The sequence below is a fragment of the Phyllostomus discolor genome, chromosome 1 (assembly GCF_004126475.2).
Source record: "Phyllostomus discolor isolate MPI-MPIP mPhyDis1 chromosome 1, mPhyDis1.pri.v3, whole genome shotgun sequence".
Classification (NCBI taxonomy): domain Eukaryota; kingdom Metazoa; phylum Chordata; class Mammalia; order Chiroptera; family Phyllostomidae; genus Phyllostomus; species Phyllostomus discolor.
The window spans coordinates 109,811,270-109,826,372 of record NC_040903.2 but is presented as its reverse complement, the minus strand read 5'-3'; the positions used below and the strand labels follow the sequence as shown (position 1 = coordinate 109,826,372).

The following is a 15,103-nucleotide window of genomic DNA, read 5'->3' as shown; positions in this document are numbered from 1 at the left end:
AGGAGACTTGGATTCCTCACATCTAAGAACAAGGACTCAGGCTTTGACAAAGCTGAGGGGGCAGGGGTTGATGTTGATCACCCTTTCATTTCCACAACCCCGAATCTCTTCCTAGAGGCCTTCTCGTGATCATGCCTGTCTTAGACGATTCCTTCTGTGGGAAATCTTACCCATAATTGGCTAACTGATCAAGCATAGGAGGTTTAGGCACAGAACAGGCAACGTTCATGCCAGGGAAATAAGTTTTGTCTCCTTAGTGGCTTCTGGTCTGAAGGTCTTTCACTCAGCCTGTCACAGGGGGTTATAGCTTCCTGAGACCAGGCAGGGAAGTCCCCAACAACACTGATTGGTTGCTTTCTATCTGCAACCCAATCAGGGACCAAACCTGAAACCTAGGTATGTGCCCTGATTGGGAATTGAACCCACGACCTTTTACTGTATAGGATGACAGTCCAGCCAACTAAGCCACATTGCCCAGGGCATTCACTTTCCTTTTTCTATCACTCCCTTATGAGCACCAATAATATTAGGGAAGCAACCAAAGAAACTTTTATATTCATAATTACATCCCACCAAGAAATGGAGATCTTTGGCTGTCCTCCCATGAGACTGGCGATTTCTTCATAAGTCTTTCCTGCTCTGTCACTGCATTTGAGGTAAGTCTCACCTTGATAAGTACTAGAAATGAACACTTGCTAAACTTTTTAAGGCCTTTCCTACCTTATGATATTCCTTGGTTAATGGTCCCATGCATTGCTTCCACTGTTCCTGCCCATGGTCAGCAGCAGCCTCACACCATCCTTCATGACTTTGGTGAACATACTAACAGCATCACACTTCTCTTTCTAATAAGTCCAACTCAGATGCCTCTCCTTCTATGGTGGAAAATATAACTCCTAGTAGCTCATCTTTGTCAGCCTTCCTCTTCCCAGTTTTCCATTCCCTTCCTTCCAAGAAATATAGAAATTTCTGGGGAAATCTCACTTTCTGAAATTACTTAATGACAATACATCCTGGTCATCCATGCCTGGAGTCTCTCCATGTTCATTTTGGTAAATTCTTCTTCCAAGTGACCTGTAATTTACTTATCTGGAAGAGGATATAGGAATGGCTGACCCAAATTTAATCAGGAGAAGCTGACAAAACCAGTCAAAGTGCTTATACCTGTGTTTGGAGATCAATCAGTGCTAGTAAGGATTAAGTGGAATTCAGTGTGGCTCCTCAGCCCAAACATGTTGGAGTCTTTCCTGGGATCTGCTACCACACAGTCAAATGTAAATGTAGGGTAAACCCACATTGGGCATTAATCTCCAACACTGAAAGGAAATTTCTTTTTGGGTTTTTCAAGTTGCTTGGTCAACAAATTCCATTCCATTCCAGGTTTTGCAAGTCCAGAGAATTTGTTAAGTGGCAGCTTCATGGAAGAGGCTCCAGCACACTGTTTTTGCTCTAAGCACCCTCTGCTTTGGCTAACAAGAAACCCTTGAACTAGTGAGAAGATGACTTGGGATTATCCCAGCCTTCATCCCAGTTATCATTGTCACTAGTTGGTGGTCCTTGGTAGACCTGGGCATGACCAAAAGCAGTTTTCTAGGTAGTAGAAGTATTTTGGGGGCTACATATCCCTCTGGCTTGGTTCCTCAGTTATCTGTTCTGTCCCATTGTTAAATTTGGAAGCTCTCCAGGCTGACCAGGGGTCATTGTCACTGCTGACCTGGTTGTTACTGTTGGCAGCTAATGAATTGGCTTCAGCTGTATTTTCTGAGAGAGAATAGAGAAAAGTTTGGTCAGCACTGAATTTCCAGAAGAAAATGGATCTTTTTCATCACAGGGCAAAAAGAGAACTTGGGTATACTGGGATTCAGGGTGTTCCCTGTGGACTCCAACCAGCTCTCCAAATGTACAAGCACCTGTCCAGCATCAAGAGGCTGGCTGAGGGCTACAGCACCTCCAGGCTTCCTGATGGTGGGTCCTGGAACAACAAAGAGTTTCCCCTCATTGGCCAAGATGGCATAGGGGATTTTCTTATACTGAGTATGTCAAAAGCTAGAAAGACAAATGGATAGAAAAAAAAAAGCCCTCCCTTTCCTATCACTGTAATAACCATGGGCTTGAGCAGGAAGGAGGGAGTGATCTTTGATATTGGAGTCCACCATTCATCCAGGCTGCAACACCTGAATAAATCTCTATTCTTTTGCACCAGCACCTGTCTCATGAGTTTGGCTTTTGTTGCAGAGGGCAGCTGAACCTGTGTTTTGATTACAGTTTTTGGCAACTCCACCAGACAGCATGGACCTCAGTAAGTCCTGGAGGACCCAGGCTTGAGTCCTGGCTGCCTGTGGCAGGCCAACCTTGGGAATGGGACTGTGGGGACTTCCTAGCAGCTGTCAAGTGATTTTCTCAGTGAATTCCCCTGTACTCCTTTTAAAGGTGTCAGCTGCCTGAAATACTTGGCTGCTGAAAGGAAATGGGTTTTGGGGGAGCAGACAGACTCCAAGACTGATTAGCCAAAACAGCATGCACACTGGGGGGTCCTCATCCCTACCACTTGGGCTTCATGCCAATTGTGTTCTGTGCCACTTGGGCTTTGTGCCACATGGGCTTCATGCTATTTGGAGTCTGGTCAGGATCACTTGCAATATCACTTGGCAGAAGATGCTAGGACTTGCTTATGAGTGCCCATTTGGACTAATGGAATTATGGATCCAAGTTTTGTTTATATGTTCCCACTTTGTCTGGGGTCTTTATATAGCTGTGGTTTTGGGTTTATACATTTGTGCCATCAGGCGTTGTTCCATTTTAGCTTCTGAAGGGAGTGCACTGGGCCAAATTTTAGCAGAGTGATCCATGTACAACTATGATGCAATGACTAAGAAGGAATTGGTTTTCTATTGTAACACTGCTTGGGCTATGGATACTTCAGACTATTGGGGGAAATGGCTCCTAAATGGTACCATAAATTACTACTCCATCATATAGTTGGAATTGTTTTGCCACAGTCAGGAAAGTGGGACAAAATCCCTTATGTCCATGTGTTTATGTCTTTACACAATAAAAATTTGGCAAAGAAAGGGAAGAAACTAAAAATGCAGTGAAGGAAATTGACTTCAAAACCTTTCCTTGATAGTAAGACACAAGAAGAAAAGAAAAATGATGAGTTGAGTCTCTTTAATGCCCTGAACCTGGGGAGCCCAGCACTAGCAGCAGGAAGATTCCCTCCCCCCACCACACCCTTGCTGCTAGATAGCCCCAAAATAGGGTGCAGAGAAATAACAACTCTAATCCTGTCAAAAAAAGGAATGGTCTTCCCCTTGAAGACCTGGCAACACACTCAATTTGGCCAGGTAGCATCCCTATCTGGAGTAAGACAAGTCCCTTTGAGGCAATACACTATAAATGGAGTAAATAGGGAATGCTAGCTCGGTGACTACTATTGGGCCCATACTGCATTTTCCACTTTGGTTTTACTGAATTGGAAGAATTTTAAGCCATCATATATGGAGGATCCTCAGAAAATGGCAGATCTTATCACCTCCATTTTTGCCACTCACCATCCAAACTGGGCAGATGTACAGGCTCTCCATAACATCTTGTTAACAGCAGGTGAAAGGTGAGTTAGATAAGGCTAATGAAGAGGCTCACCACCTCCATCATGAAAATCCCAATGGTACCCCCCAACCCAGCCTGGACAATTACCTGATAGAGTCCAACTGGGATCCAAATGGCAGGACCTAGCCTTTTTAGAACATTATAAAAGGTGGATATGGGACGGATTTAAGATAAGATTGCCTAAACAAAAAGCCTGAATATAATATGTGTTATTCAATAAAAATTACACAAAGGCCCTTCTGAATTTTTAGAAAGAATCTATCAGACCTGTCAAAAGCAAATTGATACTGTCACACAGGCACCAGAAAATGTTTGGATGGTAAACATGACTTTCATTGCAAGAAGTGCCCTGGATATCAGAAGGAAATGTCAGTGTTTAAATGGAGTATTGGGAATAAATTTCTCCCAGGTGGTGGACATAGCCTTTAAAGTTTACCATGCCCAGAAAACAAGGAAATTAAAGCAGACTTCTGATTTCTTAAAAACAGAACAGTGAGACCAGAAGGAGAGGCAGGGCCTGAAAAGAAGTTGAAAAGTCCCACTAGGTGCCAATCAATGTGCCTATTGCAAGGAGGAGGACCACTGGAAAAAGAACTGCCCAAAACTCTAACAGAAATATAAAAAGAATACAAACACTCACCTAGAAATATTAGAAAGGAATGATAAATTTGATGATAAGTGAGGAGGCCCAGGGGGGTCCCATAGACACCTCTTGACCTATTACTATTTCCCCACAAGCACCCTGGGGAAATTGACAAGAACAAGCTAATTGACTCTCTCCTAGATATGGAAGCAACATACTTGATGCTAACTACAAAATCAAAAAAAGTTAAGCTGTGGTGTCAGTTACCGGAGTGACTGGACAATTACAAAAACAGGTGTTCCTTCAACTTCTACAATGGCAGCTTGGGGATAAAAAAACTTACACATTTTTCTCTACACGCCCAATTGTCCCATTCCATTTTGTGGCTGAGATTTGCTTTGTAAATTGCATGCAAAAATAACTTTTTCCCCTGAGAAGCACAAATTATGTTTAAGAGTCCTGCTGGAACATGCCCTCCAGCTCTACGTTCTCCTGACTTGCCCAGAAGGACCCAGAGTTGACTTTTTCCTACCCAAGAGAGCAGGTTGATCAAGCCATTTGGGCCAGCAAAAGTCTAGGTAGATTGGTTAACATCCAACCCATAAAAATTAACCTAAAAGAAGGGGTGCAGAGTTCATGGAATAAAAAATAACACTTTAAAAAGAAAGCTTTAAAGGAAATTTAACCAGTATTACAGAAATTCTTAAAATTAGGATTAATTCAGCCATGACTTTCTGTGTATAACAATCCCATTTTGCCAGTCAGAAAGCCTCACTCTAACGAGTATTGATTTGTATAGGGTCTTAGGGCTATAAATGACATTGTCTGGAACCCTTATACTTTGCTGACCACAGTGCCCAGGAATAGCAAATGTTTTTCAGTCCTAGACTTGAAGGATGCTTTTTTCTGCCTCCCAATAGATAAATAGGCTGAACTATTATTTGCCTTTGAGTGGCAGGACCCAGAAACCAAAGTGACACTCTGTAACAGGGTGCAGCCAAGAGGGGGGCCCCAAATAGGGATTTGGAGTGGGGTCCAGAATTCAAGGTGTTCAGGAAATATTAGGATGTCCTCACCCCCGCCCCCCAGCAACAGGTGTGGGTTTGGGGAAGGGACACAGGGAGCAGGGCCATTGAGAGCTGTTTTTCATAGCAACAGCTTTGCAGCTAACCTCTGGTGTGGTCATTTAACATATCTATAACCTTTACCTGGTTGCAAAGATATGTTAAATAGCTGTGGCCATGCTCTGAGCCAGGGAAGTGGAAATAACTTCCCCACCAAGATATAACTGGGGGGCAGTTCCCCTGAGTTACAGCGCCTGCGTGGGAGCTTGGAGAAGACTGGCTCCATGACATGGGGCCATGCCTGCCCAGGCTCACAATGGCAGCCCAGTAAAGCTGGAAGGATATACCAGTGCTGACAGGTGTAACTGATTGTAGGAGGAGTCAGGTATGGGGCTGCAGAGGAAGGTTAGCTCGGGGATTTAAACCGAGACACAGCAGCCATTGAGGGAAGAACCACATGGTTTTGGCTGAGTGGGGACTCCCATGACCCTGGGAGAGAGAACCACTTGGCTTTGCCAGAGTGGGGACCCCTGCAGCTTTAGAAGGGGGAACTACCACCCAGCTTTAGCAGAGGTCCTGGCGACATAGCTGATGGTGCCAGGAACCAAGGGAGGCCTACCAGCAGAGACCGATTACTGGGAAGAACTGGGGGCTGCCTGAGCCATGGACTTTTATTTCTTTTCCTGAGATACAGTACCCCAGACTGGGCAAAGGGGGAAGGGAGGACTGTGTGTGTGTTTGTGGGTGTTTTAAAGGACTTTGGGATTTTGATGAAGACATTAAGTCACCACTTTAAGTTTGTATAGCATTAAATAAACATTTCCTTTCCTTTTCACAAATCTCTGGTATTGAGAGACCTCTTTCCTCTGGCAGTGGACATAACAAACCTGGGGGGTTCCTTTCGGGTAATAGTACATTGCCTTAGTCCCCCCTTGTGCTCTGTAACAACTCCAATACTGTAGACTCTGTTGTCATAAGGATATCAGAATTCCCTGACTATTTTTGGGGGAATATTAGCAAAAGGTTTAATGGGTATTCAATTGAAATTGGGAATTCTTCTATGATATGTGGATGACTTATCAATACTTCCAAATACTTATGAAGAGGGGTTGCTCAACACCATCACAGTTCTGTATCATTTGGCAAAAAAGAGAGTATAAAGTATGGCCTCACGAGGCTCAGATTTGCAAACAGGAGGTGGCATATCAGATTCCAACTGAAATAGGGCACTAGGATCTTGATGGCAGATAGAAAACAAGCCATTGCTACAATAAAAATCCCAGAGAACTAGAGGCAGCTTTGTGGATTCTTAGGGATTACAGGGTTTTGCCAAACTTGGGTTCTAAACTTTGGCATTTTATGGAAACCACTGTATAATTCTGTTATACATATATAATTCTAGTTATATACATATAATTGCTTTGAAAGGACTAGGCTCAGAATCCTTGAATGGAGGAGAGACTGTCAGGCAGTGTTTGACACCTTGAATGAAAAACTAGTTTCAGCCCTCACAGTAGAATTGCCCAATTTACAAAAATCTTTATAATTATACATTTGTGAAGGGCAAGGAATTGAACCTGAGGTACTAACCCAGACCCTGGGAAAGTATCTCTCAACTCATAGCCTATCTCTCAAGGAAATTAAATCACAGGACAAAAGGATGCCTCCTTGCCTCTGGGCAATAGCAACTACCTGTGACATCTTACAAGAAGCAGAGAAATTCACCCTGGGGCAACCTACTACTGTATTTGTACCATACCAGGTCCTAACTCTATTAGAACAGAAAGGAGGGAATTGGCTGACAGCAGGGCACATGGAAAAATATCAGGCCATTTTATTAGACAACCTAAATGTTACCTTACAAACCATCACTACCTTAAAACCAGCTACCTTACTCCCAGACTCATAGAGTAGCTCAGAGCTCCAACATGATTGCTTAGAAATCATTGACCAAGTTTATTCCAGCAGACCAGATCTATTGGACCAGCCTCCAATAGAACCTGACTGGGAATTATACACATAAACAGATGGGAGCAGCTTCATGAGGAATTGTTAAAAATGAGCCAGGTACAGTGTAGTCATGATAAACAAGGCAATAGAAGCTGAGACCCTTAATGTACAAACCTCAGCACAAAAGGCTGGATGGTTAGCCCTCACCAGAGCCTTAGAATTATCCCAAGGAAAGAATGTTAATATCTACACTGACTCTAAATATTCCTTCATGGTACTCCATGCCCATGGGGCAAGGTGCAAAGAAAGAGGGCTCTTTACCTCAGGGAATAAAGACATCAAATATACAAAAGAGATTTAAAAATTACTAGAGGCAGTGAATCAATCAAACCATATTGCCACAATGTACAGTAGCCCAGGACACCAGAAGGACAGTTCCCAAACAAGCCATGACAACCAAACTGCCAATAAAGCAGCAAGACAAGCCACACAAGGGCCACCACTTCTTGGGGCTCTAATTCCCCACCTGGACTTCTCAGAGTTTATACCCCATGACACAGAACAAGATGAGGAACAGGCCCATGAGTGGGAATTCTCTAACACTGACCTTAATTCTATATGGAAGAACAACACTCATGGTATGTTCTTATTCCCTAAAGCTCTAGTATATCCCCTCCTCAAACATCTACACGAAGGGGCCTATTATGGAAGGGATGCTTTAATGGACCTCATCAGACCTCATTGGAAGGGTCCTCATCTACAAAGGAACATTCAGAAGGTTATTTAAGCGTATCAAATAACACCAAAAAAAAAAAAATCCTAAGACAGAGTGCCCCAACCAGAAAGGGAATACAATAAAAAAGAGATATGCTCATTTGAGGACTGGCAAGTGGACTTTGCACAGGTGCCTAAAACCAAAGGAAACTTTAAATTTTCGTTAGTTTGTGTAGACATCTTTTCTGGATGGGTAGGGCATACCCTGCTAGAATTAAAATGGCAACTGGGGTAGCAAAACTTCTACTCAAAGATATAATCCCTAGGTTTTGACTCCCTTACAGCACCCAAAGTGACAAAAACCATTGTGCACTTCAGAAATCTCCCAGAAGAGAGGGCAGGCACTACAGATTCAATGGAAACTGCACGCATTTTGGAGACTTCAATGTACAGGGAAGACTCAGAAAATTAACTACATGATAAAGAAGACCCTGGTGAAAATATGCCAGGAAACACATGTGAAATGTAACCAGACACTCCCTATTGCCTTGTTGTGGATTAGGGTAGGTCCCCAAAGTGGTCTTAAAGTAAGTCCTTTTGAGGCGGTTTATGGGAGACCCTTCCAATTTTCTGTTTTAGGAACACCCTCTATAGATTTAGAATGTGAATCAAAAATCCAACAATATGTAAACATTTAGGCAAACACTAACAACTTTGCACAAGTTTTCTCAAACTTGTGCAAAGGTCTATCTACCCACCTGATGAGCCCTTACAACTGTTCCAGCTGGGTCTTACTAAAGACCTGGAAAACTCAAGGTCCTGAACAGCAGTTAGTCAGCAATGGACCCATCCCTATGATGTCCTGCCTACAACACACTCTTCTCTAAAGCTCACAGAATCAAGTCTTGGACCCACCACATGTGAATCAAGAGGGTACCACCTGAGGGGGACTCAGATCTCGCTGCTTCTGTTCGTACTGCAAGGGAAAGGTGGACCTGCACTGAAGGAGATTTTAAATTCCTCTTTTGGAAAGGGACAGACCCTCCCAAAGCTAAGTGACAATGTTACATTTTATTTTATAATTTTGACAATTCCTGTACTTTATGCCCATGCCTGGACTGATAATGTCTTTGTCTGCATTTCCCAGATAGTGAGTGGCTTCCCCAGCAAATTTATCCTGCTGTTAGGCATGCCACCCAAAGCCCTGCTCAGGGTTAGACCATGGAGATCCTTTGTCTCTCCAGTTTCTGACTCCATTACAATTCCCTCTGCACTACTAAGCACACCCATCACTAAATACTTGATTGCTTTACACAATAGGTCTCACTTTGGAAGCCCATCTGCGACACTGCCTCTTGAAACACAAAGTAGTCCAGCAGCTTTGCTTGTTCAGCAGTGCTATTTTCTAGACACCACATATGCTGCCTTCCAAAGAGAACAATCTTCCCTCATATAAAAACTTCCCTCCATTCTTGGTCCTCTTTTTTTCTTTAATAGATAGCAAGAATCTCTGAATCCAGGGATAGGTAAGTCTATGACTCTTGACAGCACAGAGAAACTAAAGGAAATCGGACCTCCATTCACTTACCCTTGTAAGATTACAAGGGTCCAGAGTTCTAAAGTATGGAATTGTTACTATAGGCAGCAATCAGTTTGGAGCACGGGCCTGTCTGTCCACTTCAGAAAGGCAAGCCACATGGGGGCTGCACAGGGGACTCCATCCAGACCCCTGGATGTGCAGGTGCTATGTCCAGCGTCAGGAGGTAGGCCGAGGGCTGCAGTATCTCTAGACCTCCTACAATAGGCCCTGCTGCTGCCCTCCCCATCCACTATCTTCAACAGTTAGGGAGCACCAGGGAAATTGCCCAAGGTGGCACAGGGGGAGGTTCATATACCAACCATGCCAAAAACATAGAAAGATGAATGGGCAGGGCCCAGGCATGTCATGTCAAAAGCTAGCAATACAATTGTATAGAAAAAGAGTCCTCCCCTCCCTATTCCTGTAAGAACCATGGGCTTGAGCTGGAGTGGTGGATGGGATTCCCAAAGATGGAGATTCCCATTTTCCTAAGTCACAGCACCTAATAAACATTCCCTGTTGCACCAGCACCTATCTCAAAAGTTTGGCATTTGTTGTGGCAGGTAGCAGAACCTGTGTTTTCAGTTACACCTATACTCTCTTCCACTTCCCTCCACTCCCTCTTCCCATACAATCACCACTCTGTTATTTGTGCCCATGAGTTCTTTTCTTTTCTGCTCAATCTCCCCCCATCCACTCTCTACCAACAGCTTTAAGCCTGCTCTCTATGAGTCTGTCACTATTTTGCTTGTCAGTTTATTTTGTTCATTAGATTCCACATATGAGTGAGATCATATGGTACTTGTCTTTCTCTGGCTCATTTATTTCATTTAGCATAGTCCTCTCCATTCCATCCATGCTGTTACAAAGGGTAAGATTTCCTTGATTTTTTTTTTTTACAGCTGAGTAGTATTCCATTGTGGAAATATACCACAGCTGTTTTACCCATTCATCTACTGATGGACACTTGGGCTGCTTCCAAAGTTTGGCTATTGTAAATAATGCTGCAGTGAACATAGTATTACATATATCCTTTGAATTGGTGTTTTTGGGTTCTTTGGATAAATTTCAAGAAGCGAAATGCCTAGGTCATAAAGCAGTTTCATTTTTATTTTTTTTTTGAGGAAAGTCCATGCTGTTTTCCACAGTAGCTTCCCTGGTCTGAATCCCACCAACAGTGCATGATGGTACACTTTTCTCACAACATTGCCAGAATTTGTTTTTTGTGGATTTATTGATGATAGCCATTCCTAAAGGTGGGAGGTGATATCTCATTATGATTTTAATTAGCATTTCTTTGATTAGTGACATTGAGCATCTTTTCATATGTCTATGGTCCATCTGCATGTTACTTATGATCAAAGCCTTGAGCGGTAAATATGGCAAAAAACAGAACCATAATGCATTTTTAAAATGCATGTTTGAACCCCAAATAGGCTTAATAACAATGGATTTTTACATTTCTACATATAGTCTTCATTCCCAAGCACTTGATTGTGTTTCAGATGAACTCAACCGATCAGATTTAAATAGTTTTAATTTTTTTTAAAAGTGTGGCTCATTGAGCCTGGATGCTTTTTAAAGAAGATCAATAACAAAAACAGGTAAAACCTCCCAAAACTTCAAGAATTCTTTCCTAGTTATTATGAAACTCCCAGGTGCTTTAAGTTACTTTACCATCCTTTGTATCACAGCAAGCAAAATAGTACAACCAAATTAGGTAACTATAAGTGTGCATGAACAGGGACTTCCAGCCGAGATGGAGGTGTAGGTAGACATGCCATGCCTCCTTGCACAACCAAAAGAAGGACAACAACAATTTAAAAACAAAAACAATGAGAACTGACAGAAAACCAAACTCTGCGGAAGTCCAACAACCAAGGAGTTAAAGAAGACACATTCATCCAGACCAGAAGAAGGGGCAGAAACAGGCAGCCAGGCAGAGAATACTCTCCACAAGGCAGTGGCTGGAGGACTGGGGTGGGCAAGGCGGCAGCTGGCAGACCCAGTGAGGCGGAGGATTGTGGAGCGGGGTGCTAAGGCAGTAGCAGGTGGACCCGGCAGGGCAGTGGATTGCGGACTGGGTGGTCCCACATTCTGGTGCAGTTAAACTGGGAGAAACAACTGGGGAGCAGGATGGACTGCACAACCCAGGGCCCCAGTGAGGGGCCTCACTCAACCGATCAGATTTAAAATAAAGCCTCAAACCACTGATTAAAAATACCTGTGTGTGTTGAGGCAGCAGGAGAAGCCTCACAGGAGAGTTTGTTGGAGAGACGCACAGGGTCCCAGAATATACACAAGCCCACCCACTGGCAATCAGCTCCAGAAGGGCCCAATTTGATTGTGGGAAGCAGGGGAAGTGACTGAAATCTGGCAGAGAGCAGAGCAAATGCCATTGTTCCTTCTCGGACCCCTGCCCCACATGTAACAGGGTGCAGCCAAGAGAGGAGCCTCAAATACGGATGTGTGATAAGATCCAGAAGAGCCTGGAGATAATTGGCTCCACACCACAGGGCCACACCTGCCCAGAATCTGGCAGCTGTAGCCAATTGTGAGAGGAGCCAGAAATGGGGCTTCAGAGGAAGATTGGTGCTGGGATTTAAACCGAGATGCGGCAGCTATTTGAGCGGGGAGAACCATGCACAGCCCTGCAAGAGAGAACTACACAGCTTTAGCAGAATGAAGACTCTCGGGACCCTGAGGGAGAGAACCACACAGCTCTGGCAGAGTGGGGACTCCCGTGGTCCGGGGAGAGAGGACCACGTGCCTTTGCCAGGGTAGGGACCCCCGCAGCTTTAGGAGATACGGTACTCTGGACTGGGCAAAGGGGGAAGGAAGGAAGGAAGGAAGGACTGTGTCTGTTTATGGGTGCTTTAAGGGACTTTAGGATTTTTTTGGTGAAGACATTAGGTCCCTACTTTAAGTTTGTATAGCATTAAATAAACGTTTCCTTTCCTTTTCACAAATCTCTGGCATTGAGAGACATCTTTCCTCTGGCGGCGGACATAATGGACCTGGGGGCTTCTTTATATCGTCCCAGGCCCCCCTTGTTTGTTCTGTAACAGTTTTTGGTGACCCAGATGGGACGATAATTGTCTGTGGCAGACCAACCCCCTCAGGTGCGAGAGAGTGAGACTTTGGAGTTTTCCCAGTCTCGAGAATTTCTCCGCACTCCTCCTGAGGGCATCGGCCACCTATCACGTCTAGAAAGGTGAAAAGGAAATGAAACGGGGAGAGAGAGCAGAAACGTGGAAGTGTTTTGGTTGAAAACTTGGTTTCTGAGTGCTTTTTTTGGAATAATGGAGTGGAAATTTTGGATAATGGATCTGGAAATACCTGGTCTTTACACCATCTGTAACCTTTGCTTGCTTTGTTTGAACTTTTGCTTGCTTTGTCGGAACTGTAAGAGTAGTTCTGAGCCAGTCCCTAAGTGGAGCCCATTGGGTAGAATCCTAAGGGATTGGGAGAACTACTGTGCTAAGTCGACATACAAGACTCCCTTGACTAAGCAGTTAATGGCTTATTATTGTAACACGGTGTGGCCTACTTATGTTTTGGGTGATGAGCTGAGATGGCCAGTGAATGGTTCTTTGAGTTACTGCATCATTGCTAAATTGAAATAGTATTGCAGGCGGTATGAACTATCGGAAGAATTACACTATCTTAATGCATTTATAATATTGCACAACAGCTTTGTGCCAGAAACAGAAGCATGTGATGGTCCAGAAGGGAAAAGTGGTCTCAGAACCCCTCCCTGATAGTCGAACATAGGAAGAGAGAGAATGAGGAGATAAAACTCATTAATGCTCTGAACCCAGGGAATGGGAGCTCGCAGACAGGGGGAACTCCAGTGGTGCTGCGACCTCCCCAGGAGGTGGGGGCCGCCAGAACTCCCCAGCCCTTGCAGGTGGGAGAAGTCTCCACCACAGATTCGTGAGTTGGCTCCTTTAGCTATCCTCACCAGCATATGGGAGGGGACCCCTTGGCTCTTGAAACCAGAGCCGGCTGACCGGCACCATCTTTACAGGTGGGTGCATCCTGCGTTCTGCCACCACCTTCACAGGTGGGAGGGGCCTGCGCACTGCCTGCCTGTGGGGCACCCCAGCCCCAATGGGTGGGGGTCGGCCCTGGAGTCCCGGTGCCCCAGCAGGTGGGAGGTGCCTATGCTTTGCCTCTGTCCAGCCCCCTGTGGGTGGGGGGCGTCTCCCCAGGGCACCACCCTCTGCAGGTAGGAGGAGCCTGGCCCCCTCTGCAGGGTGAGGCCTTGGGGTACCACCCTCTGCAGGTGGGAGGGGCCTCCGAGAGGGCACCACCTTCACAGCTGGTGGAGGTTTCTACACCTCCAGCCTCACACGGGATGAGAACTACCACTGCTGGGGTACCACCCCCTGCACAGGCAGTGGGAGCCACCTCAGTACTGTCTCCTCACGCCTCCACCTGCTGAGCAATGTGTCTCACCCTCCAGAACTCGCCAGGGCACCTCCTATAACTGGGGAGCCTCCAAAGGTGTAGCCAGCCAGTACCCTTTGAGGCAATACCCGATAGGCAGAATAAATGAAGAAGGCCAGCCCGCTGGTTACTATTGGGCTCATACTCTGTTCTCCACTTCCGACTTGCTGAACTGGAGGAATGCCAATCCCTCATATAGGAGTGATCCTCAGAAGATGGCAGATCTTATTGCCTCTATTTTTGCCACTCACCACCCAAGCTGGGCAAGACATACAGGCCCTCCCGAACATTTTGCTAACAGCAGATGAAAGACGTTTGGTTCTAAGTAGGGCTGATCAGGAGGCCCAGCCTCTCCGTGATGAGGACACCAAGGGAATTATTAAGCCAGTGGAGGCAATTCCTCAGGTGGACCCTAAGTGGGACCCGAATAGCAGAGATGGCTTAACCTCTTTAAGACACTATGGAAAGTGCATATTGGAAGGACTTAGGAAAGGAGTGCCCAAGCAGAGGGGTCTGAATATGATATAGACTCTCCAGCAGAAGCCAGATGAGGATCCTTCTGAATTTCTAGAGAGGATCTATCAGGCATATAGGAAATACACTGACGTTGATCCAGAGGCACCAGAGAACGTGAGAATGGTAAACATGACTTTTATTGGGCAGAGTGCTCCGGATATCAGGAACAAACTTCAGCGTGTAGACGGAGTACTGGGAATGAGCTCCTCCCAGCTAGTGGACATAGCCTTTAAAGTCTACAATGCCTGGGAAGCAGGGAAGGCAAAATGAGCCACAGTGTTTTTGGAGTTAGCCCAGGGAAACCAAAAGAAGTGGGGCCCTAGGGGAAAAAAAGGAAACTCGTTGGGTGCCTGCCACTGGGCCAGAGGCAAAAGGGGCCCTACGGAGAAGAAAGGCGCACTAGGCCGTAATCAATGTGCCTATTGCAAGGAGGAGGGGCACTGGAGAAATGAGTGCCCCCATCGCAAAAGGGGGAAGAATCCAAGTAGAATGATGGTGAAGCAAGAAATGGAGGACGACAATGAATGAGGCGGCCCAGGGGCTCCATTGGACATCTTCCAACACATCACTATTTCCCCACAGGAGCCCTGGGTACAAGTGACTGTGGGGGATAAGCCAATTGACTTCCAAGGAGTT

At 45.2% G+C, this 15,103-nt stretch overlaps 1 long non-coding RNA gene and 1 pseudogene across 1 annotated transcript; both read right to left on the bottom strand.

Moving 5' to 3' along the window:
* Positions 1 to 483: 483 nt before the first annotated feature.
* On the bottom strand, positions 484 to 2,291 carry LOC114492014 (annotated as a pseudogene).
* Positions 2,292 to 2,830: 539 nt separating this feature from the next.
* Positions 2,831 to 14,664, bottom strand: LOC118500979. Its single transcript, XR_004903553.1, has 3 exons — positions 14,654 to 14,664; positions 8,798 to 8,801; positions 2,831 to 2,917 (listed from the first exon to the last, which is right to left on the bottom strand). It is a non-coding gene; the product is annotated as an uncharacterized LOC118500979 (long non-coding RNA).
* Positions 14,665 to 15,103: the final 439 nt, after the last annotated feature.